Genomic DNA, 25,456 nt, shown 5'->3' with positions numbered 1-25,456 from the left:
AAAATGGTTCTGAAGAACCTAAGGGCAGGACAGAAATAAAGACGCAGACGTAGAGAATGGACTTGAGGACACAGAGAGGAGGAAGGGTAAGCTGGGACGAAGTAAGAGAGTGGCATGGACATATATACACTACCAAATGTAAAACAGGTGGGAAGCAGCCACATAGCACAGGGAGATCAGCTAGGTGCTTTGTGACCACCTGGGGGGGTGGGATAGGGAGGGTGGGAGGGAGGTGTAAGAGGGAGGAGATATGGGGATATATGTATATGTATAGCTGATGCACTTCGTTATAAAGCAGAAACTAACACACCACTGTAAAGCAATTATAATCCAATAAAGATGTTAAAAAATAAAAGATCTACTGCTCTTTAAAATTAAAAAAAAAGAATGTGAAAAAGAATGGAGATATATATATAGATATAATATATATATCACTGATTCACCTTGCTGTACACCTGAAACTAACACAACATTCTAAATCAACTATACTCCAATAAAATTTTAAAAAATTAAAAAGAAAACAATTTTCTTTGATTGCAGAGGAAAAAAAAATGATCTAAGGATTTTTAGCTTGGGCATCAATATGGATAGAGTTGCCATTCGACAATATGAGGAAGACCTGAACAGAAGATCTGGTTGGAAATATCAAGAGTTGGATTTTGTACAAGGTAAGTTCCAGATTCCTATTAGTCATCCAAGTGAGAATGTTAAGCAGGTTGCTGGATAAGTGTCTGGAATTCAGAGGAAATGTCTGGACCAGAGATAGAAATATGGGAGTCATTAGCAAATAATTGGAATTTTAAAACACATGACTGGATTAGATCACAGGTGCTTGATAAATATTTGATAGGTAATAAATAAATATACACTGTCTCTTCTGGTAGAACACATTTTCTATAAGAATTGTTTATATGCAATTGCAAATAGGGAAACAATGTCTGTATAAAGTGGAAATTGTGTTGGAGTACAATTATAGCCTTCAGCATGAAAGGAAAAAGGACTTGACTTGGCTGCTGCACAATCAGAAGCCTTTTTAGCTTTATTTTAAGAAAATGAAAAGTGTGTCTGCACCAAGGGCTTCCTCCCTAAGGAAGCCTTGCATGGTTCTTGCTCCAGGTAGATTGCACTTCCTCCTGTGCTTACCTTAATGGTAGCCTCATGTCTTCGAGCTCCACTTCTGTGTACACTGTCTCAGCTCTGTCAAGTCAGAATTTCCTCTCTTTTGGTTTCTTGCACTTTTAATATCCCCTGAGGCAGCCTCTGGCCATACCAAGCTGTGTGTCTGAGATATTCATTTATTTATTTTATTAATGCTCTGCTAATAAAGTTGCATAAGTTTTGAGTGATCTGCCCCTAACTCTATTTTTTTTCTAGAAGCCTTGTTAATTTTAGTGTGTTATTTTGCAAAATGAGAGCTTTTTCAGGGCAATGACATGTTACTTTTGTCCACATCTTTCCTAGCATCTTTTTCTTTAAGAGGTGTACGTTCCTTGTCAGGTAAGGCTATCAATCTATCCATCACGTTCCCCTCCAAAACAGACTGACAGGAATGGGCACATGACCCAGGGTAGCCAATCAGAACACACTACCTACCTGGCCCATGGTGATTGGTTCAGGAATTGACACATGACCCAAGCAGAGCCAATCCCTGGAGCTTTGCTGGAGCTATTAGGAGGAGAACTATTTCATCTCTGGAGCTGTCTTGGACATTATCTGCCCAAAGAAGATGCCATCACAAGAGAAAGGAGACACAAATTAAGCATTCAAAGTAAATTATTCAACTTCTGTATATTTCTCCCATCATTATTTTCTTGGAAAACTCCTAGTCTTTCTTCAAGGCTCAGTTCAATTATCTTCTGGTTTAATGTTTCATGGCCACACGCACCTCCTCCATGGAGGGCTGTGAACTCCCTTCTCATGCCCACAGCACCTTGTACACATCCCTCTTATAGCATTGCTGCGGGAGTTTGTTTATTGTCTGCTCTCCCTTCCCCCACCCTTTGGTGTATAGTGTATGGCATTCTTGACATTAGTGACTTTGCCTTATTCATCTCTGTAAGCCCAGGACCTAACACAATGTCCTAGTACATGGTAGGTGCATAATAGCTGTGAGTTGAATTGAATGGATGACGATATGATTCTAGTAATGCTTATGGTTGATCATCTTGCACGAAAAGAGACATTGTCTTAGATACACACACACACACACACACACACGCACACATTCTAGGGGAATATAGGATTTATGATAGGTAAGAATTTTGATCCAAGTACCTAATAGCTTAAAACAAAAAAGCAATTCATTGAGATGAACCTTGAAAATAAGATAGCAAGGGAGAATGCAGAGTAGGGGACACTTTAGAAGAAGAGAAAAAATAAAGTTAGAAAAGAAACAGCACCTTATAAATGTAGAGAATAGAGATAGAGAAGCTGAGGGATGATATTATTCAGGAAAGTAGGTATAGATAAGGAAGAAAAGTAAAAGGAAATAGTTGGGAAAAGATGAAAAGTATAGAGGTGTTGGTGGAAGGCAGGGGTGGGAAGGTCCTGAATGTTAGACCTTTGAGCTTTCAATAAAAATTTGTTTTCCACTGAGTGTCAGGCTGTGTGCTGGGTTATTGGAACATTGAAATGAATGTCATAGTCTCTGCCCATTGTGGGGGAGATCTAGGTTTACAATGGTATTTTTTAAAAAAAGCATTGGGATGATGAGAAGGGGTGTGTGTTGGGGGAGATTACCCACTTTTCTGAATGGGCAGCAACCTTCCATTCTTGACCAGAGTTGTAGGAAGTATGGCAGCTGAAATGCTGTCCTTAAGTTCGGAAAATGTGCCCTCTCTCCCCATTCTTGTCTCTTTCTCTCTCAATTCTGTAATCCCTCACACTTGCCAATACTAATGGGATTCTTATTCTACATGCTCTTCCTCCCAGTTTTGATACGATGAAGGCAGGACTGTGGTCTCATCACACCCCTCCACCCAGCAGAGCAAGATTACCTCTACCAGAAAAATGCCAGGCCCCAAGGCAGAATTTCCAATCCATATTTGCCGGAAATATTACTTCTGTAAGTCCTGGCACTATATGGCACCTTGACTGTCCCAACAAAGCTTGGGTAGGGCCTAAGCTGCTCTTCCCACCCTAAGTCAGAATAGGAGGGTGCCCCCTTGCACCAGGGTCCCATCATGCCCCCTGCACTCTTCCAGGACCCTGGAGGATCTGAGAGGGTAGAGGTTCAAAGCCACCTCTGCAAGGCAGGGGACTCCAAGCATATGGGAGTCATTTGTGCATTGGCTGTGGTGGGCAGTAGGGGGTCCCCAGTCATAGAACCAACTGTGAGAGGGTCTGGGCATTGCCAAATCCAGCTGGCAGGTGGAAAGTGTGTGGGATGGGCAGCCCTGGGGATAAGATAAGGGTCCGTGGAGAGGGGAGACCTAAAGGAAAGGATACACCTGGGATCTTGAGGCGCCAGCTGTGCTCGTTTCTGGGCTGGGTGGGTTCTGGCGCCGCCACAAGGGGGACACCGAGGGTGGCAGCGCAGGGCAGGGGGGCCCTGCCGGGTTGGTGGTGCGTCCCCGGAGCCTGCCGGCACCGCCTGGGGGAGGGCCTTGGCAATGCCGTGTCCAGATGACACACGGAAGCTGTGTTGAGCTCAGATGGGCAGCCCAGGGGCAGCGGGTCCCGGGGTGGCGGCGGAGAGGAGAGACCCACGACGGAGGCGCTCGTCCTGCAGCGGTCGTCTCGAGGGGTGGGCTGTGCCTGGCGCGGCTCCCGCTGCGTGCGCTCTGGCGCTGCCGCCTAGGGGCGTCGGGCAGAGGGCGCTGTGCTTAAGGGCGGCTGGAGACGCCTCCCAGCGCTCCGACCAGGTACCTGCCGGGGGCGGGCGGCGCAAGAGGCGGGCGCCGAGCGCGTGAGTCACTCGGCTCCCCAGGTTTCGGAGCGGGACTTCGCCTCCCGCCTGGGGTCTGCTTTCATCTCCAGCTTCAGCGACTCACCCCTGAATCCCGGCCCTCTACTGAGGTTGGACTAGCCGCTTTTCCGTCTAGGTGACGGTCAGGTAAGTTTCTCGTCTTTGGATGCTTGCTTGGGTGACTCGGGGGGAGGGGGGGGGTCTCCTAGTCTGTGTCTAGGTCTGCCTTTGCTTCCACCCTCTGGTTCTCTCCGTTGGAGACTGAAAGTTTGATTTTTAAAACGCAACAGAGAAGCTCAAATCCATGCCCAGACCCCAAACAAGCCAAACTCTGGGGCCATATTCTTAATTTCCCGGGTATCTTCAAATGTCCGGATGCGGCGTTTATGGGGCTAGGAATGTTCTATTTGTTTCTTGTGTCTCCCTACTCCCCCACTTTCTTCCTGGGTGATTCTCAGAGGTGGCATTTGGGGGGCGGAGGTGGCAAGAAAGCTGGAAGGCTGAGCTGGAATCCCTTGCCAGGGCGGTTTCCTCATTCTCGGCGAGGTGGCAGATGTTTTACTGTAGCCTGAGTTGGGATCTTGGAACAAGCCTCTCCAGCCCAGGACGTGCCAGAGCTGTAAGGTAACCGCAGTTGCTGCATATCAATCTCGGCACCATTGACCGAATCACAGTGTTCCGGAGGCACGATTAGTGTGAATGCCACGATCATGTTGAAACAATTCACTGAAGGACTCTCTTGAATATTTTATTTTGAATGTATTGTATTCCAGGAAAATTTTAGGAGGTTACCGCCGGTCTTATTTTCTGAGATGCCTCAAAACCTATTATTTCTTTTGCAAGAAAATCAACGAGCACTCTTTCTTTATAAGGATTTAAGAATGCAAAGCTGCATGTTAGTTTTCCTTTTCCTCTACCAGTGCATGTGGCTGGGGGTGGCAGGGGCGTGGGAGGGGGAATGCTTCCATTAATTGCCTTTAGAAAAATCACCGCGGGGAGGGTGCTTTCCCCTTTCTCTACCATTAAGCGCAAGTGTTTCTGTGACTATTAAATAGGTACCAATTGTTGCTGTCCTTTTTTGCTTAAAAGTAGCAGAGGAAAAACCTAGAACGCGTGCATTTGTGGCTCATGTTGACGGCTGATTGCTTTATCATCTGTTTGATTGGATACAGTGTTAACAGGTGGTCTTAATTCACGGCACAATTCTTCTGTTCTAGATGAGCAGCCCTGCTGATATGGGAGGAAAGTAATATGCCCCCTCGCCCCCCACCAGACCAACTCTTTCTCTAGCTTTGGGGGAGACAGAAAGATGGTGGGAGCAGCTTTTCTGGCAGTTGATTGGGTGGCCCCTCATAAACTGCTCTTTCCTGAATCATCATTTGGTTTACAATCTGTGATTATAGAAATGAACCTTCACCTCCCCTCCCCCCCTTGGAAGAAAATCAGTAAAACCTGAGACATTTAGTCAGCCCTCAGGGGTAACTTTTTAGAGTTAAGTGGAAGCTGCGATGATCCTTTTTTTCCAAAGCTCTTCCCAGGGAGCCCCGCAAACTGAGTTAGGTTTCCCACGTTTCAGATAATGTGACTCTTGTCCTCTGTATCTTGTGACTCTTGGTTTGCACACCAGTTTTGCTCAAGATGATAAAATTTCTTGGAAGGCAGGGTAATATCTCATCTGTGTATCCTTGGAGCCTATTAAATTGGTGTGTGTGGGGGTCTGAATGAATACATGAATCTGGCAGTTTAGATAGGGTTTACCATTCCTTGAACACCACCTGGGCATGCTTTTTCGTCACTCCTAGAAAACATCCATGTATTAATTGTGACTTTTTTTGCTGCAAGTAACAGAAAAGTCAACTGAAAGTGGCTTTAACAAATTAGAGAAGGCTGACAGCAGGTGATCACTGGAGTTGGCTCAGTGGTCCAACAGTGTCAGGGTTCTGGGTCAATGCCTTACCTTCATGGTTTCAAGATGGCTCTAACAGCTCCAGACATTTACATCCTTATCCCATGTTCAAAGGCAGAAAACGGGGTAGAAAGGGGTAGAATAATTTCCCTCATGCAACTTTCTCTTATCAGAGAAGAAATCGCTTTCCCCAAAATTCCCCAACAGAATTTCCCTTGTATTTCATTGGCCAAAGCTGGGCCACATAACAGTCCTTAGTGGCAAGGGAGACCAGGAAAGTATCTGGCTTTTTAGCTTGTATAGTGGGAAGGAGGCTGGGGAGATGGGCTTTATAGATGGCTTTTGAGAGTTAGCCAGCAACTCTGCTGGACTCTCATGAAAGAAAATGGTTCTGTTTTAATCAGTGATTATATTAATGATTGGTCCAACTAAAGCATTAAATATTAATCAATGTAGCAAAAGCACATTCACAGCAGGATTATTTTCCCCCTAGGGTATGGTATTTTAAGGGTGCTAAATGACTTTTGTAGAGTGTGTTAACTTTTAGAGACTGCAAGTAGAAAAAAATATATATAGAGAAAAAAATATATATATACAGCTTGTATGGTTTGCATTATATTAAGTGTGGGTCAGATCTTCCAGCTCCTGAAACAGAGTAAGCATTCAGTAAATAGTTGTACTGTGAGTAGACTATTGAGTTTGGGAGCTTCACAACTTCGCAGGGACAAACGGAAAGGGGTTTACCAATAAAAAAAAACGAATTAGTGGTTTCGCACCAATGCCCCGAAATTCTGGTTTACACAAACTCAGAGTCTTTAATTTGGATCCTAGGAGTCTGGAGAGCAACTTAACAGGAGGGGCAAGAAGAACATAACAAGTAGTAGATACTGACAATTTAGGGTGACCGATTTTCTTTGGGAGCCTGCTCTGTTCCTTACTGTGGAAGATGTACTGCAGAAAATGGTTAAGATGATTCTTAGCACACACACAAAAGTTTAAGTTGATGCAGGAAAAGAAGAGAGCGTATATCACTGCCAGCTTGGATTTTTGACTCTTTCCCAGTAGGAGTCCTGATATATTTACAGAAGGACCAGGTTTGAGGACATACTGATGAGAGCTCAGCTAAGCAAGTAGCAAGAGATTGAAATTTAACAATTGCAGAATCCTATGCCTTAGATTTCTCACCAGTCAAAGGAATGAAGTAGATTATCGGTGGTTCTCAAACTGTTGCACTTTAAAAATCACCCAGGGAGCTTTTTAAAATCCAGATTTATGGGCTGATCCCTAGACTTTTCTTTTTCTAATTGAGTTTTAGATTTATTTATTTTTGGCTGCGTTAGGTCTTCGTTGCTGCGTGTGGGCTTTCTCTTGTGAGAGTAAAACAACAGACTGTCTGTAAATGTGAGACTAAATGGTTTAGGAACATCCAAAACTTATGCTAGTGACCTGGGTATAATTTCAAGAATGTGATTGTATTTTATAAAGTAGAAACCTATCCCCAAAATACCTATATATTGTTTTGGTGTGCTGGTCACTCTACCTATAGTATCTCATTTAACCATTGTAACCTCTGATATATCAGATGTGTGTGTGTGTGTCAGTTATCTACTGCCATAATAATGCTGCGTAACAAGCAACCACAGAATCTCAGTAGTATATGACAATAAGTGTGCATTATAAGCTCATGTGTCTAGGTCAGCTGGGGGTTAGCTAGACTGTTTTGCTGATCTTGGCTGGGATTGTTCACATGTCTTGGGGTTACCTAGATATTGGCTGATCTAGGCTAACTCTTTTTTTTCAGTTTTATATATATATATATATATATATATATATATATATATACACACACACACACACACATATACTTTTTTCTACATTCTCTTCCATTATAGGTTATTATAAGATATTGAGTATAGTTCCCTGTGCTATACAGTAGGTCCTTGTTGGTTATCTATTTTATATATGGTAGTGTATATATTTTAATCCCAAACTCCTAAGTTATCCCTCTCTCTACCCCTTCCCCTTTGGTAACCATAAATTTGTTTTCTGTGAGTCTATTTCTGTTTTGTAAATATGTTCACTTGTATCATTTTTATTAGATTCCACATATAAGTGATATCATATATATTTGTCTTTCTCCGTCTGGCTTACTTCACTTAGTACGATATCTCTAGGTCCATCTATGTTGCTGCAGATGGCATTAGTTCATTCTTTTTTATGACTGAGTAATATTCCTAGACTAACCTTGAATGGAGCAACTTGTGTGCCTGTACTCAGTTTCACATGTTTCCATCCTCCAGCAGGCTACCCTGAGTCATGTCCTCAGGGCAGCAGCAGAAATGCAAGGAAGGGCAAATGGAAATACACAGGGCTCTTGAGGCCTAGGCTCATGACTGGCATATCATCACTTCCACCTTATCCTGTTAGCCAAAGCAAGCCCCATGGTTAGGCCCAGAGTCAGAGTGGGAGGGCCCTACCTACAAAGTTATATGACAAAAGAGATGGATGGAGAGGGGGTAAAGAACAGGGGCTATTTTTTGCAGTCTATCACAGAGGAAAAAAAGTTCAGAGACTAAATAACTTGTTCAGATCACATTACTTACAAGACGTGAAGCCAAGACTCAAAAGCAACTTTGATGTCAAAGTTTAACACAGTTTCCTTTATTTATTTATTTACGTTTGGCTGCATTGCGTCTTCGTTGCTGCGCACAGGCTTTCTCTAGTCTTGGCGAGCGGGGGCTACTCTTTGCGGTGCGCGGGCTTCTCTTGTTGCGGAGCACGGGCTCGAGGTGTGCAGGCTTCAGTAGTTGTGCCTCGCGGGCCCTAGAGCGCAGGTTCAGTAGTTGGGGCGCACGGGCTTAGGTGCTCCGCGGCATGTGGGATCTTCCCGGACCAGGGCTCGTACCTGTGTCCCCTGCATTGGCAGGCAGATTCTTAACAACTGTGCCACCAGGGAAGTCCCTAACACTGTTTCCTTTATAACACATTTCTCTCCTACTTTTTATTGTACCCTATTTACAGAAAAGCTGCTTCAAGAGAAGGTATATGTTCAGCCTAGAAGATAAAAAAATTATCTTTGTACTTTGTCACAAGTGAGATTTTATGCACACGTGTATATATACATTATAATTTTCTATTTGCTCAATTTATAGCATTTTATATTTTTAATTTTTATAAATGTTCTCTATTATCTCTATATGAAGCAACTAAAAATTTCCATTTTAAATGAAAAAATGGATTCAACTTGTAATCCAGTAGATCTTAAAGATAAAAGCAGGTTTCATGCTGCCCCTTTTGCTCTGGGGCTGTACTTATCAGAAGAATGGGTCTTGTTAAACCATTTCCTTTCCTTATGACTTTTTCAAAGTTATACCAGGTGTGTAGGTCCTCTATTCAGAATGAATTTGCTGGTGCCGTAAGTGTTTTGAGTTTACCCTCAGCGTTTTCACACGTTTTCCTGGTGAATTTTGCCAACAATTGGTAAAACCTCCCAGCACTGTTACCTGTGATATTTTCAGCTTGATCATCTGACCCGCCAGGTTAGATGAGCTCAGTTGTGGAGATGGATGCAATAGACTGTCTGAGCCTAATGCCATTAAATAGTTGAATTGTATAACTAATTCTGTTTCTCCTGATTTCATGCTCAGCAATCAACCTTATGATTCTCCGTGTCCATTGCCTTCAGGGAGCAAATAGCCTGGTCAGGCTGTCTGGTCTGCGTGAAAGTTATATTTCTCATTGTAAATTACTAAGCTGCCACTCTGCCTTTAAACACTTATGAGCGTTATAGAGGTGAGTCAGCATCCAGCACCTTCAAGCCTGATAAATGCAGAGACGCTGATAAGATCAGTTATCCGAGCTTGTACTGCTCAGTGCCAGGCCTGATGATGATGACTTGCCAAAGTGAATTAATACCAGCTAGCATTTATTAATCATTTTCTGCATACCAGCAACTGTGCAGTTTTATTTATATGATCTCATTTGGTCCTCATAACAACTTTGTGAGGTAGTACTTTTATTTCCACTTTACAAATGGGAGGACTGAAGTGTAGATTAAAAACTTGCCCCACATTAAAGGGGTACTTTGGCAGAGACCTCTAATCGCCTCTCAGTATCCTCTCTCGCCTTCTCCCTTAGTGACAGAATGCAGTTTTATTCCTGGTGGCAGTGCATCCAGTGAGCAGTCTCTGTGACCCAGCATCTCTTGCACCAAGGTGTGATCCTGTGACTGAGTTGTGCCAGTGAGATAGAATTGTTATGTTGTGTGGGGACTTCTAGGAAGCCTGCCTAAAGAGAGTTGGCTTGGCTGGGAGGAGGGCCCTTTTCATACTTCCTGTTTCCTCCAGCTGCTAGCCTGGAATGCAGGCATGATGGCTAGAGCCAGCTTGGACCCTGGAGTGATGTCTTGGATGTATGTCAACACTGAAGTTGTCAGAATAGAAAAGTAGAAGGAATCTGGGCTCGTGATGGCACCATGCAGCTACTGTGCCAGTTCCATTCCAGAGATCTTTGCGTGCTTCCTGAAAATATTAGTGTTCTCTTAGCAGAGAAGAAAGGTAGTGATGGCTATTGGGTAGGCAGTGGACAGCGTTTACGCACTATGTGCCAAATGCCTAATATTTGAACTGTGATAAACACACGTGTTTGCGTTCCATCTCTTCCACTTACTGGCTGTGTGTATTGGGCACATCTTGTGCCTCACTGTGCATCCTTTCAGCCTACCTTTTAGTCAAGCCATTGATCCAGTAACCAGTCTCATGTGGGTGTAACCAGACAGGACCTTGCCTGAGCCTCACAGTGAATATTTCACTTTCTATGCCAAGCCTTCTTTGATGTTTCAACACGGAGGCCTGTTGGAACTGCCTGGCACCCACATAGGTATTATGGAATGTGAGGGTGTCAAAGGCCCATGAGTCATTCCTTGACTAATGTGGGTTGGGAGCCAGGGATAAATGCTCCTTTCTCCCATCCTTGGCTAGATAATTTGGAGCTGCATTTTAGTGTTGTTGGCTTCTAAGAGGTTCTCAGAGGATCTAAGCAAGATGAAGGCCCCAGTTGCCTACAGTTTGTGGCCAACTCAAATATATGCCCCTGTATTGATTTTCTCTCTTTCTGGTTCCATTTCCCAAATTCCCTAATTCTATTTTCTGAAATCAATTCCCAAAATAAATTACTTGCCTGCAAACCCTTGTCTCAGGCTCTGCATTTCAGGGAGAACTCAGGTTAAGACATTGTATAACCTTGAATTAAGCTGTACTGATAAAACTTAGGCACTTGCTGACACTTTTATGCCCCTTACATGATGAAGCAGTATACTATCTTTAGTGTGCAAAGACAACAGTACATTATGAAAACTGACAGTATCATGTATTGATATGTACACGGATCAATAGGAATTGACGTACCTTGTTGATGGGAATGCACATTTGGTAAAATCATTTTGGAAAATAAAACTTGGCGCTGTCTTGTGAAGTCGAGCACGCATGTACTCTTTGACCCAGCAATTTTATTTCTAGGTATAACCCCTAGAGAAATTCTTCTGCATGTGAACCAGGAAATCTCCTGAGGCATGTCCTTAGCAACATGGCTTATAATACAAAAATACTGGAATACCTTAATTGTTCATTGATGGGAAAATAGATAAATTAAAAATTTTGATATTTGTCATTTCACAATAGAATAAAAATGAATTAACCACTGTTATATGCAAGAACATAGCTGACTATTAGAAACAAAATACTGAATGAAAAACTAAGTTACCAAAAACTTCATGCAGTTGGGCATAATTTTTATAAAGCTCAAAAACAAACAATACTAAACAATACCTTGGGAGGAATCATACATATATGATAAACTATAAAACAAAGTAAATCCCAAATTCAGGCTAGTGCTTTCCTCTGATGGGGAGACAGGGATAGGATAGGTAGGAACATACAGTAGATGCACTGGCATTCATAATGTGCTAGGTCTTGCATTGGGTGATGGGTTCATTAAGGTCATTTATCATTATTCCTTATACTTTATTTATAAGTGATATAGATTATTTTGTATATATCAGATAATTTTAAAAAATAAAACTACCACCTACAAAGATGCTGTGCTAACAGAGCATGGCCTTGGTGAAAGCCTGCTCTAGCCCTCACTCTGAGCTGATGGCTCTCAAAGTCAGTGTTCTTCATCATGTGATGTGTTTCTTCCCTTTGTGTTTCCAAGTGTATTATAATCAGTTAGAATGGCAGGGCACAAGATTCAGTTTCCTTATGGCCCTTAAGGGTTACATCCTTTAGTATCTTTAGAAAAGAACAGTTTGTTGTGTCCTCTGCTCCATCGTCCACTTGCCTGTGGTTTCTGTATGTCCTCAGGCTCCTCCCTCCTCTCTGCTGTACACCATCCAACTGTCTTTTTACTACTGGTCTCAGCACAGCACTCATGGGCTGCAGTCCCACTTGTTTCTAGGGAGAGAGGGAGAGAGAGAGAGAGAGGGAGGGAGGGAGGGAGGGAGTATTGGGAGGCAGTATGGTGGTAGGGAGTGGTGAGGCTATTAATGTGACATTTCTCTCTCTAGTTTCAAACATGCTTTCTTTGACAGCACTACATACAAAGCTGTAAGGTTGTACCAGATTTTAAACTCTAGGCCAGGGTTTATAACTTTTACAGCATTTTTGTGCCATGGACCCTCTGATGAAGGCAATGGACTCTTTACCAGAACAGTGGTTTAAATCATAAAATCAAGCAGATTGGATTACAAAGGAAACAAATTATATTGAAATACAATTATCAGAATATTAAAAAAAATTTGTGATGCACTTCTTTATTAACTTACTACACAATAGGATCTAGCGGTGGGCCTAATGAGCACCCAAATTTTAAAGTGGTAATGAACATAAAGGATATTTCACTATATATGCAATAACTAAGGCGACATGCAAAACATCTGTGATTTCTCTTGGTGACAAAGTCACAGATGCTCATACTATTGTGGTCTGTTGCCTATATCCATATTTGAAGGAAATACTAAATTTCAGGTAGAGATTAGTGAATATTAAGGATGTAATTTTTTTCCAACCAAATTCACGGACCCTCTAAAGTCTATCCATACACCCTCGGGGGACCGTGGGTCCCAGGTTGAGAAACTTGCTGTAAGCGAAACAAAGGAAATTACGACAGATGAAGGAAGGAAATGATTTAAAGTGAATACCCAATATTATCTAAATCGTAGTCCACAAGGAAAGCACTTAACCCTAACCCTTCTTGGGGGGCAGGAGAGGCACCATGCATGCCAATTGCCTTTCGGATCTCACAGACCTTCTCTTTGAGAGGAACTTCCTCTTCATTGTCCCTGCAGACAGGTCTCCATACTTCCCTTAGAAAGTCCTGCCCCTTCTCAGAGGAGTTGGCCTTACCTTTTGATTGATCCGTTTCCCTGCTCCACTTGATTTCCCCCACTCAGGGTGGTCCACCTTCAAATAACTCTCTAGTGATCGCCTGACAACAATGTACGGCAGGCTTTGGCTCCCTGAGTCTCTTCTCCTTCGGGGCCTCTCCACCTGTGGTGAGCAGAGCGCGTGTGGCTGCCCCTCCTGACTCTCCAGTTAAAACACTTATTCTCAGAGGTAGCTCAGTCTTTTTTAAAACAACAATTTTTACTGAAATATAGTTGATTTACAGTGTTGTGTTAGTTTCAGGTCTACAGTAAAGTGATTCAGTTATACACACACACATATATATATACACACACATGTAAATATGTATATTCTTTTTTAACATTCTCTTCGATTATAGGTTATTACAAGATATTGAGTAGAGTTCCCTGTGCTGTATAGTAGGTCTTTGTTGGTTACCTGTTTTATATATAGTAGTGTGTATATTAATCTCAACCTCCTAATTTATCCGTCTCCCCTGCCTTTCCCCTTTGGTAACCGTAAGTTTGTTTTCTATGTCTGTGAGTCCATTTCTGTTTTGTAAATAAGTTCATTTGTATCTTTTTTTTAGATTCCACATATAAGCACAAATATCATCATGTGAGACTTTCTCTGTCTGGCTTACTTCACTTAGTATGATGATCTCTAGGTCCATCCATGTTGCTGCAAATGGCATTATTTCATTCATTTTTAATGGCTGAGTAATATTCCATTGTATATATGAACCACATCTTCTTTATCCATTCATCTGTTAATGGACACTTAGGTTGCTTCCATGTCTTGGCTATTGTAAATAGTGCTGCTATGAACATTGGGGTGCATGTATCTTTTCGAATTATGGTTTTCTCTGGATATATGCCCAGGAGTGGGATTGCTGGATCATATGGTAGCTCTATTTTTTAGTTTTTTTAAGGAGCCTCCATACTGTTTTCCATAGTGGCTATACCAATTTATATTCCCACCAACAGTGTAGGAGGGTTCCTTTTTTCTTCACACTCTCTTGAGCACTTATTATATGTGGACTTTTTGATGATGGCCATTCTAACTGGTGTGAGGTAATATCTTGTTGTAGTTTTGATTTGCGTTTCTCCAATAATCAGGGATGTTGAGCATCTTTTCATGTGCCTATTGGCCATCTGTATGTCTTCTTTGGAGAAATGTCTATTTAGATCTTCTGCCCATTTTTTGACTGGGTTATTTGTTTAGCTCAGTCCTAAAGCAGAAGGAAACAGAAGCATTTCCCTGACTGCCCCATAAATTAAAAAGCTGCTCAAGTGTATAGTTATTATGCTGATCAAGGAGAGTTCCTTATTCATCCCACAGCTTCTTTCAAATGGGCTCATTACTGAGCCATAGACCTTTTTTTTTTTTTAAACGTCATTATTGGAGTATAATTGCTTTACAATGGTGTGTTAGTTTCTGCTTTATAACAAAGTGAATCAGCTCTACATATACATATATCCCCAGATCTCTTCCCTCTTGCGTCTCCCTCTCTCCCACCCTCCCTATCCCACCCCTCTAGGTGGTCACAAACCACCGAGCTGATGTCCCTGTGCTATGTGGCTGCTTCCCACTAGCTAGCTATTTTACAACTGGTAGTGTATATATGTCCATGCCACTCTCTCACTTCGTCCCAGCTTACCCTTCCCCCTCCCCATAGACCTTTTAATGTCTGTTCTCTGAGCTTCACTAACACCTGGCTCCAGTGTGAAATTTCTGTTTGGCAGATCCTGATTGGGTACTTAGATAGTGTCATTGGCATCCTCCACAGTACCTACCTAATAGACTGATTCACTGATTGATTATTTTAACCATTTTTCCAGAATCAGTAGTGACTTTTTTTTTTTTTTACCAGTTTTTAGTAGAAGTATAGTTAATTTACAGTGTTGTGTTAGTTTCAGGTGTACAGCAAAGTTGATTCAGTTTTTTATATATATATATATATATATATATATATACATATACACATATATATTTGTGTGTATATATGTATATATACACACAAATATATGTGTGTATATGTATATATATATATATATACATACACACATATATATTTGTGTGTATATATATATATATATATATATATATATACACTTTATCAGATTCTTTTCCCTTATAGGTTATTACAGGATATTGAATACAGTTCCCTGTGTTATACAGTAGGTCCTTGTTGTTTCTCTTTTTTATATATAGTAGTGTGTATATGTAGTAATGATTTTTTAATTTTATTAAAAAAAATTTTTTGTTTGTTTTGTTTTGCGGTACGCGGGCCTCTCACTGTTGTGGCCTCTCCCGTTGCGGAGCACAGGCTCCGGATGCGCAGGCTCAGCGGCCATGGCTCACGGGCCCAGCCGCTCCGCGGCATGTGGGATCTTCCCGGACCGGGGCACAAACCCGTGTCCCCTGCATCGGCAGGCGGACTCCCAACCACTGCGCCACCAGGGAAGCCCTAAAAAAAATTTTATTGGAGTATAGTTGATGTAGTAATGATTTTTTAAAAATTATTTATTTATTTATGGCTGTGTTGGGTCTTCGTTTCTGTGCGAGGGCTTTCTCTAGTTGCACCAAGTGGGGGCTACTCTTCATCGCGTCTGTGCGGGCCTCTCACTATCGTGACCTCTCTTGTTGCGGAGCACAGGCTCCAGACGCGCAGGCTCAGTAATTGTGGCTCACAGGCCTAGTTGCTCCGCGGCATGAGGGATCTTCCCAGACCAGGGCTTGAACCCGTGTCCCCTGCATTGGCAGGCAGATTCTCAACCACTGTGCCACCAGGGAAGCCCATGATTTTTAATATATATTATTTTGGGGGACAGTTTTGATTTACAGAAAAATGGTAAAGCTAGTATAGAGTTTCTGTAAACCTATACCCAATTTCTCCTATTATTACTATCTTATATCAGTATGGTATATTTGTTACAGTTAATGAACCAGTATTGTACATTATCATTAACTAAAGTCCATACTTTATACGGTTTCTTTAATTTAAAAGGATATTTTACATAATATCCTTTTCCTGTTCCAGGATCCCATGTTCCATTTAGTCATCATGTCTCCTTAGCCTCCTCTTGTCTGTGACTGTTTCTCAGACTTCTTCTTGTTTATGATGATCTTAGCAGTTTTGAGGAGTACTGGTCAGGTGTTTTATAGAATGTTCCTCAATTGGAATTTGTCTGATGTTTTTCTCATGAGTAGACTGGGGTTGTGTGTTGGGGATGAAGGCTGTAGAGGTGAAGTACTATTCTCATCACATCATATCAAGAGTACATACTATCAACATGACTTACCACTGTTGATATTGACCTTGATCCCCTGGCTAAGGAGAGTTTGTCGGGTTTCTCCACCGTAAAGCTACTCTTCCCCCGCTTTACCATACTGTTGTTTTTGGAAGGAAGCCACTATGTGCAGGCCACGCTTAAGTTGTGGGGAATTATGTTCCATCTCCTTGAGGGTGGGGTAGCTATATAAATTATTTAGAATTCTTCTGCATGGGAAAGTTGTCTCTTCTCTCCCATTTACTTGTTTATTCAATCATTTATTTATATCAGTATGGACTCATGGTAATGAATTTTTAATCAGATATCCCAATCTTATTTATGGCCAGTAGCATGAATTTCTTTACCAAACTATGGCTAGGCCTATAGTTTCTAAGCACAAAAAAAGAGTAAAACAGTGGTTACACATGGATTTTGTTTCACTCTTTGTGTCTTTCCTTTTTTTGGTCAAATTTTTGGTTTAAAATCTAACCAAAAGAACAATTCAGTAATGTGGCTAAAAAAATTCAACCATCAAAGAGCACACAGTGAAAATTAGGACTACTTTCCACCCCATATCCTTGTATCCTTCTTAGATGCATCTCCTATTAACTGTTACTGGTATTTTTCCAGAGATTTTCAATACGTGTATTAGCATATATCTATTATTCAGCTTCTTTAGACTCTAAAGCAAAGGGTCAGGAGAGGGAGAGCAGGGTAATGAAAGAGAAATAAGAAAGGCGAGGGTGGGAGCAGACCAAAGGTGATTAGGTCAATCATAGAATTCTTAACTCAGTCACTCTACTTGCGTGTAAAACAATTCATTTTTCCAAGGTTTTTTCTGGTGGAGTTTTGCCACATTTGTGCATTTTAACCCCTGATTTTCAAGCAGTGTAGCTGTATCAGTCAAGTTTCTTAGCTGAAAACAACCAAGTCCTCTCTACCTAGTTTAAGCAGAAGAATTTATTTGAAGGTATTAGGTGGTATGGTGTTTCTGGCCCCAATTCTCTCCACCTCTACCCAGGCCTTTTGGACATGTGACCTTGTAGTTTTTCTCACTCAAGGAGACTATTTCTATGTGCCTTGAGTCTGAGGTTGACCATGTGACTTGCTTTGACCAATGAAATGTTAGTATATATGATGCATGCTGAGACTTGAAAAAGCATTTGCACATTTATACTTTTGTTTTTGTTCCTCTGTCATCTTCAAGAGAACATGCCAAGCTTTCCCTACTGGAGGACGAGACACACGGGATGCAGCGCTAGGTCATTCTGGTTGTCCCAGTTAAAGGTATCCTAGATGGGCTCTCAGCCAGTTGACGCCCAGGTATGTGGGTGAGCTGAAGCGCAGCTGACCACAGGATATATGAGCAAGTCCAGTCTGGCCCATCTGAACCCTACAGACTCATGAGCTAAATAAATGCTTATTTTTGAATGTCACTGAAATTTTGGCCTTGTTATGCAGCATTATTGTTGCAATGAATAACGGATACAGTAGTTTACAGAATCCCGAGGAGGTCCAGAGAACCTGGTTTGGATGTTATTTGACTAGGAGAACTGTCAACTACACTTCACTCCTGCTTCCTTGTAGTATTCAGTACCTGAATAGGATAGAAAGAACCTTTACCAGTGTTCTTTAGAGGAACCAAATGCCTCCAACCATTACTTTCAAGAATCACTGCTATCCCTCACCAAGTTTACTTCCTCATTCCAGTCCTCCTGTGGATTCATCTGACTAGTAGAATCTAAATCACACCAGGAACCTTAGCTGCAAGGGAGTCTGGAAAACGTGTTTTTTAAAGTTTTCTAGCCTGTGCTATGCAAGAAGACCTGCTAGAAGTGGTTTGGAATAAGTGTGAATGAGTCACTCTCCAGTATCTGCCACAGAGGCATAGAGAAAAGAATTCAACATCCTGATCCCCTGATTGTCTGCCATCACCTCATAGGGACAGTCAAGGTTCAACACTCCCAGGACTGAAATTCTGAGGGGAGGAGCCCTGGACCGTTTAATTGCTCTACACCAGACTTGCTATAGCAGTGTTAGGTCTAAGAAAGCAGTTTGGTTCTGATACTGTTGACTGAAGGTACTCCCTGCCTTTTCCTCCCTTGGCATCTGGCAGGGTGAGTAGCATGTGAATAACTCCAAGTGAAACAATATTTTAATTACATTGGATACTGTAAACAAGGAGTTTGACCCCATTTCACTTTCCCTGTAATAAGTGAAAAGTCGAAAGGAAAGGCATATAGAAAAGCATATTCATGCTCTCATGTAGAGAAGATGTTAAGGAAGAAGTGTATCCCTCTCTCTGTCCATACCCTATATTCATATGCCAGTTCCTTTGACCTAAGTATCCTAAATACCCAAAGGGTGACAGGGATGTGCTGATGGATTTGAAGCTCACCCTTGTCCTCCAACTTCACTTCCACCACAAGCTAAAATGGCCCTCTGAAGTGTCTGGTCTGGGTCACGTGGCATTAACTGATTGATAGAAGACATTTCCATTAAATGAGAAGGCTTTGGGTATAGGTGTATTTATTTAAGTGCCAGTTGTGAGATTGGCCCACATGAAACCTTTATTTGTTCTTTTTTTTTTTTTTAACCTCTGAAGACCTTGTTCCAACTAAATATGTGCTGAAACATTTTGGTGACCTTTTCGTGGTTTAATTTAATAGGCAAAACCATGGTTTTGCTAACAGTACAAATACCGAAAAACACTGCATTTGTGCGGTATTTTAAGGGGGGAATTTTAGTACACCTAGGTGAAAAATGAAGTATTTAGCTGTATAGCCAATATGTGGATCCTTGACTAGTTACCAATGAAAGTAGGAATTGCAATATATGTATAGGAATATATATATATACATATATATATGTATATGTATGTGTGTGTGTGTATATATATATATATATATATATATATGGTTTAGAAGAGCATATAGTCTATAAATATTCCCAACTATGGTAACACGACCAGGACATTTACTTGGAGGATCAAAAGGTATTGTGATATTGGCAAGATGCTACTTGGCCCATATAACTTTGTATATTCAGTCATTTGGTTTAATATCCCTTGTGAATTGATGGAGAACCTAAATATGGAATAATAATCCACTCAGCTACCTGGGAGTTTGTGGTAGGCACTCATTATTATTGTTATTATTTGAGGTAAATTTCCTTGTATGTTACAAGGAAACATATTTGTGACAAGGTCTGAGACTTCTATTCACAAAGGTGCCAGACTTGGATCAAGACTTAGGCCAGGAATGATATCACTTATATATGGAATCTAAAATATGACACAAATGAACTTATCTATGAAACATAAACAGACTCACGGATGTAGAGAAAAGACTTGTGGTTGCCATGGGAGAGGGGGTTGGGGGAGGGATGGAGTGGGAGGTTGGGGTGAGCAGATGAAAGCTATTATATGTAGAATGAATGAACAACAAGGTCCTACTGTATGGCACAGAGAACTATATTCAGTATCTTATGATAAGCCATAATGGAAAAGAATATTTAGAAAAGAAAATGTATATATATTTGTATAACTGAATCACTTTGCTGTACAGCAGAAATGAACACAACATTGTAAATCAACTATACTTCAATAAAATAAAGGAAAAAACAAAAAAAGACTTAGGCCAGGGAAAAGCTACTTCTACAGATTGGCCCCTACCTACCCTACTCACTGGATCTCCAACTAGCCTCCCTATGGAATCTTCTCCCCCAGCCAACTGGTATAATAGGTCACTGGTGATACATTTCTACCTTGCCTGTACCTTTTGACCTGCCTAGAGGACCTCCCTGGCCCTCTCTGTGCATCTATGGTCTACTATACAAGTCCTGGCCTAGCCTAGACCAAGGTAAGGCTTAGCTATAAATCCAGAATTCTCCTGGTTTGCTCAGCCCTTGCCCACTACTCCCTCCTCTGAACTTCTAACACATCAATACTTTTGGCATCTAAGCTAGGCCCTCTGTGCCTCCAGGATGTGTCTATTCACAGCTACAATTTAGCCTCTAGAGGATACAAATAGACTGACTTGTAATTCTGTGTATACTCAGCCCCTACCTCAGTGCCATACAGATATAATCAGCCCTCATTTGGTGGGATGTGATGCCTTGGGACCTCCAGCATGAAGCTAGAGTCTGAGTAGCAAAATTCCTTGCATTTCCCTAGAGCTTCCTGCATTGGCATTTTTGATGTCTGATTTAAGTCTTATTTTTTAAAGGGTCACATGATTCCCTTATTACTTCTCTCCAGTAATGGAGAGGAAAGGTCTTTGTCTCACTGGTCTTCTGTCCCAAATGCCTCCTTATGCTTTATATGTATGGGGTACCAAAGCAGTGTGGCCTTTGGTCTGTGGGCTTGGCTGATTGTCTCATTTCATCCTCACACCAGCCCTAGGAGGTTGGTGCCATTATGATTCCTATTTGGAGGTAAGGAAACTGAGGCAGGGAGAAATGAAGTAACCTTATGTCACAGGCTATGAGGTGGAGGGGCCAAGATTCACACTAGGGCATTCCGGCTCCCAAGTCAGTGCTGTCAACCTCAACACTGCACTGCCTTTCCTGATGCCCGCTTGGTGACCGTCACATGATCCTGTAAATAAACCTCAGCGTTTCCCTAGTTAGAAAGTTTAAGCAGCAAATGGAAGGGATTGCTAATCCAGGAACAACTTTTGTTTTTCTCGCTGTGCTACCGAGATTCCCAGAACATCCTCTTGGTGGAAGAATTAAATGGGAGGAATATAAGTATGATACTCCCCTAAGGCCACAAAATATAGGACTTCAGGAACATCCATGTCATTAAGATCAAATCTGGTCTATAAGTACAGGCACAGCCAGGATGTGAATCCACACTGAGTAAAGCACAGAGGTTGGAATTTTGCTATTGCCATTTATTGGTTAGAACATGAGAGTGTTACTTTACCTCTCTTACCTGGCACTTGGTAAATACTAAATAAGTTTTAGCTGTTATTTCTATGCCACAGTATTTCCTTAGCCCTTTATCTTTCCTTATGACAGAGCACAGTGTAACTAGCTTTTATGTCCATTGGAAAGCTGCTTGCTTCCACCTCATTGAATTAAATAAACATGTTAGTAAATATGAGAAGGAACAGTGATGATGACAAAATGGATACCCAAGAGTCTAGATGGTCAGGGTTACTTTGTTTCTTTTGTTAATATAATGACTAGTTGGAAGGAAAAGGATTGAGTCAGGCTGACAGTGAGCTACCAATTTAGGATTTGTTTTAATTTATTGTTTTATGACTGTTGTTTGTTTCCTGTTGCTATCATTTCTTATTCATGGGGGGGGGACAACAATCCTTTTTTGGCTTTGTGAGTTTCACAGCTGAGACATTCACTTCAAAACACACCTCCTCGGAGATGTGGGAGCATGTGTGTATGTATAACTGATTTAGTTTGTTGTAGAGGGAAAACTAACACACTATTGTAAAACAATTATACTCCAATAAAGATGTTAAAAAAAAAAAAAAAAAAAAAAAAAAAAAAAAAAAAACAAAACACCTCCTCAATCATCTCAAACACCAAAAATCAAATTTCCAAAGTTTTCCAAAATGATGTTGGGTGGAAAGCCTCTAGGTTAAAGCCTCTAGGTTAAAGGATTTAACAGTTGACGGTCCATTTTAAAAGGGAGAATCTGAAGTGATAACATAAGTATTAGCCTAGGGAAAATGTGGATGTCCTGTGTGTGTGTGTGTGTGTGTGTGTGTGTGTGTGTGTGTGTGTGTGTGTGCGCGCGTGCGTGCTGTGCCTTACCTGGGACTGCTGACCGCATTCTCCATCTGTACACATTTATTCTTACATCATGTGCCTTCTGGCAACAGCCTTTATTACCCTTGGAAACAAAGGCCCCTCTTCTATGATGTAATCCAAATGTGTCTAAATTCTTCAGTCCTCAGAGGTTGGCAGAGGCATGGCATTGCCTCTCCCTTTAAAAAGCCAGGGACATGGTTATTTGCCATGCTGGGAGTCAATTTTCTCCCCCGGTATGCTCCAGGAGCCCTGAGTGTCATTACATGTATCACAAGTTTGTCCTGGTTGTCTCTTGTCCCCTCACTTAGCTGATCACACGTATCATCTTTTCTCCCAGTCACCTCTGCTGCCTAGTGACCCGAGTCTGCATGCTGCTGCCTATCTCTCACCCCTCCCATCCCCACACTGTGGACAGGGGCCTCTTTCTCAAAACCCTGCTCCCCGAGAACTGTCTTGTTTAAGGCTTGGAGATAACCTCAGGGGAGTACAATGCACAAAGGAAATTTTCAACTGGGTATCAGCCATGTTATGCTTTTAGTCCACTGGCCCTGCCCCTTCATTCTTCTCACCTCCCATCCTGCATCTGTGCTGCAGAGGCCCACCTATGCCCCTTTTGTAAGAGTCATCCTTTTCATATCCTCAGTCCTTTCTTCTCCTCCATGAAAGCATCAGCTCCTGGATTTCTCCCACTTGTCCAGTTGTGTGTCATACTCTTCCACCTGCTTGGCTACAAACACTCCCCAAAGTCGTGTCTTCAAGAAGGAAAAACACTTTTGGGGTTCTACTCTTAAGTGTAAGTATGGCTACAGGTTCAAAGACAGCAATTTTCTTTGTCCCCTTGTCCAGTGGTTTACGAAGGGTGAATATGACTATGGAATCTGGAAGAAAGGTAAACTTAAACTATAAAAACAAACCACTGTGCACCTTCTCAAGGACCCCTGAGATCTAACTCCACAGGTCTAATTCCTCCAAATTTCACAGAACTCATGTGCCTAGCAGTAGGTGGAGTTCCATGTGTTCCAAAACAAAACAAAATCAAATCTACCAGCAGCACCAATCAAGACTTTGATTCAAAGAACACTTAAGCCCACTTAGTCAATACTGTGAATTTCACGTGCAGATACTATTTTTTAAGTGCTTCTGGTTTAGCTCTTTGTTAATTACCCGATGGAAGCAAGTGACATTCTTAGTTACCATATGGATTTTTTTCTAGTGTGGTGTTTGAAAAACATTACAGTCTGAGGAAAGACTTAATACTTAGTGACTTAATTCTAAGCTTTTCAGTTTATTTCATTCAGTCCTTTTTTTTTTTTTTTTTTTTTTTCCTGCTGTGCAGCTTTCAGGATCTCAGTTCCCTGACCAGGGATTGAACCTGGGCTATGGCAATGAAAGCCCAGAATCCTAACCACTAGGCCACCAGGGAACTCCCCTCAGTCCAGTTTTTAGACATGTATTTAATAGGTTCCTGCTAAGGGTCAGATATTACCAGACACCAAAGGTGATTCAGACCCAGATCCCACTCTCAAAAAGCTTACATCACCTCCTGGGGAGAGTCAACATACATATTGTATATGTAAATAAATACAAGGTAGAAAGTTATGAGTGCTCTAAGAGAGGTATGGATAAAAAGTCAATTTACAGCACTTAATATTCAAGATCAGTATGATTCTTCTGATTGGCACTTTCTAGTAGCTACCTAGGGCATCCCACTTTATTTGCATGTCTTTGGATCTCAACAGACTTTGGTTCAAATCCTGCCTCTGACACATAACAACTGTATGACCTTGGAGTGTTCCTTTATATTCAATGAAGTTCAGTGTCACCATTTATACAGCGAGGTCAGTAATTTCTCAGAGGGTGACGTGAGGATTACATGAGATGACACGTACAGTATATAAAGTACTCGGTCCATGGTAGGTACCTAGCAGGTGTCTTCGCTCCCGTTGCTCCATAAACAGACCAAATAGATGTAAATGCCCTAATGTATGAATATGTATTGGATAGTGCAAAGAAGAATTGGGAAGTCCAGCTTCCATTCTGAGGATATAAAAACTTTACGACATATTTAAAATTTACTTTATCACGAGGTCTTCCCTGACTTCCCTAAATAAAATACCAACATAGTACCCCTAACTTCATATCATCTGAAGCACATATCATCTGAAATATTACATATTTCCTTATTTGTTTGCTGGCTGTCCACCTCCTTCCCCTTAGAGAATGTATGTTCCACAAGAGCAGGGGCTTTGCCATTCAGTTCACTGCTATATCCCTGGGGCCTAGAACAGTGATTAGCGTATAACCAGCACTTAATTAATATTTATTAGATGAATGAATGTAGGGATTAAAACAAGTTTTAAAGTAAATTTGGTTCTTTTTCTTTTCATTGGCTTCTGTGATAATGTCAAAAACTTTTTGGCAAGTGAGTTGGCATCATGGGTGCGTTGGATACTGAGGTTTTGCATCTCCATCGTGTCTGTCAGTAATGGTCATCTCTTAGCTATTTACAGTTTTTTCCTGCGTGCTATCTGCCTGTCTCCAGAAACCCCCTCTACCCTTGAACCTTATCAATCTCTCTCAACTCTGGTGATTTATTTCCTGCCTGGGAAATAAATAAATTATTTCCCCTGTCAGGGGTATCCCTGACTTCATGTTTGTAATTTCTAGATTTTTGTTTCTTTTCTCTCTCTTGGACTCAGTGGCTTCTGTGTGATGGTGGTCTGTCACATTTCCACCAGTAGGTGCCAGTATCTGATATGACTTGCAGAGACAGATTTACCACTTATGGAGGATTCTTTTTCTGGAAAATGTTCTCTTTTGAGGAGAATTCAGAAAGCACAAAAACCTTCTCTCTGCTTGTAGGAAGCCTGGGTTGAATCTTATTAACCTATAAAAGATGACATAATTGGAGGTATTGTATTCCTTTTTTCCCCCATTGTTCTTTTAAAGTAGATAATAGAGTTTTTATTGACTATATTTACACGGTTTCAGAAAAAAATTAAATAAATTTTCTGCTTATTGTGCCAACATAATTGCCACAAACTATTTTGGAAAAGGCATACAAAAGTAAAAATAATATAAAAGTGAGTGTAGTATTTTAAAGTTTTTTTGTAAGATAAAAGGTTTGGTTTCTTAAATTAGATGACTTAAGTGGAAAATATGCACTTTCAAGATGAATATTTCAGTAATA

The 25,456-nt window shown here is 41.4% G+C and overlaps 1 protein-coding gene across 7 annotated transcripts in view; it reads left to right on the top strand.

Annotated features, from left to right (window-relative positions):
• The first annotated feature begins 3,631 nt into the window (after window positions 1–3,631).
• Window positions 3,632–25,456, top strand: part of SYTL5 (synaptotagmin like 5) — a 243,897-nt gene continuing 222,072 nt past the window's right edge. For 5 of the 7 annotated variants that reach the window (XM_067023039.1, XM_067023040.1, XM_067023037.1 and 2 more), the window contains exon 1: window positions 3,671–4,054. The gene's annotated coding sequence lies outside the window, so the exon portion shown is untranslated. Of the gene's footprint in view, window positions 4,055–25,456 lie in introns of all 7 variants that reach the window. The other 2 variants (XM_067023035.1, XM_067023036.1) reach the window with 1 other exon arrangement.

This window comes from Kogia breviceps, chromosome X, assembly GCF_026419965.1.
Source record: "Kogia breviceps isolate mKogBre1 chromosome X, mKogBre1 haplotype 1, whole genome shotgun sequence".
Lineage (NCBI taxonomy): Eukaryota > Metazoa > Chordata > Mammalia > Artiodactyla > Physeteridae > Kogia > Kogia breviceps.
Note: the sequence above shows the minus strand (reverse complement) of the source record. Positions and strands in the feature narration are given on the sequence as shown.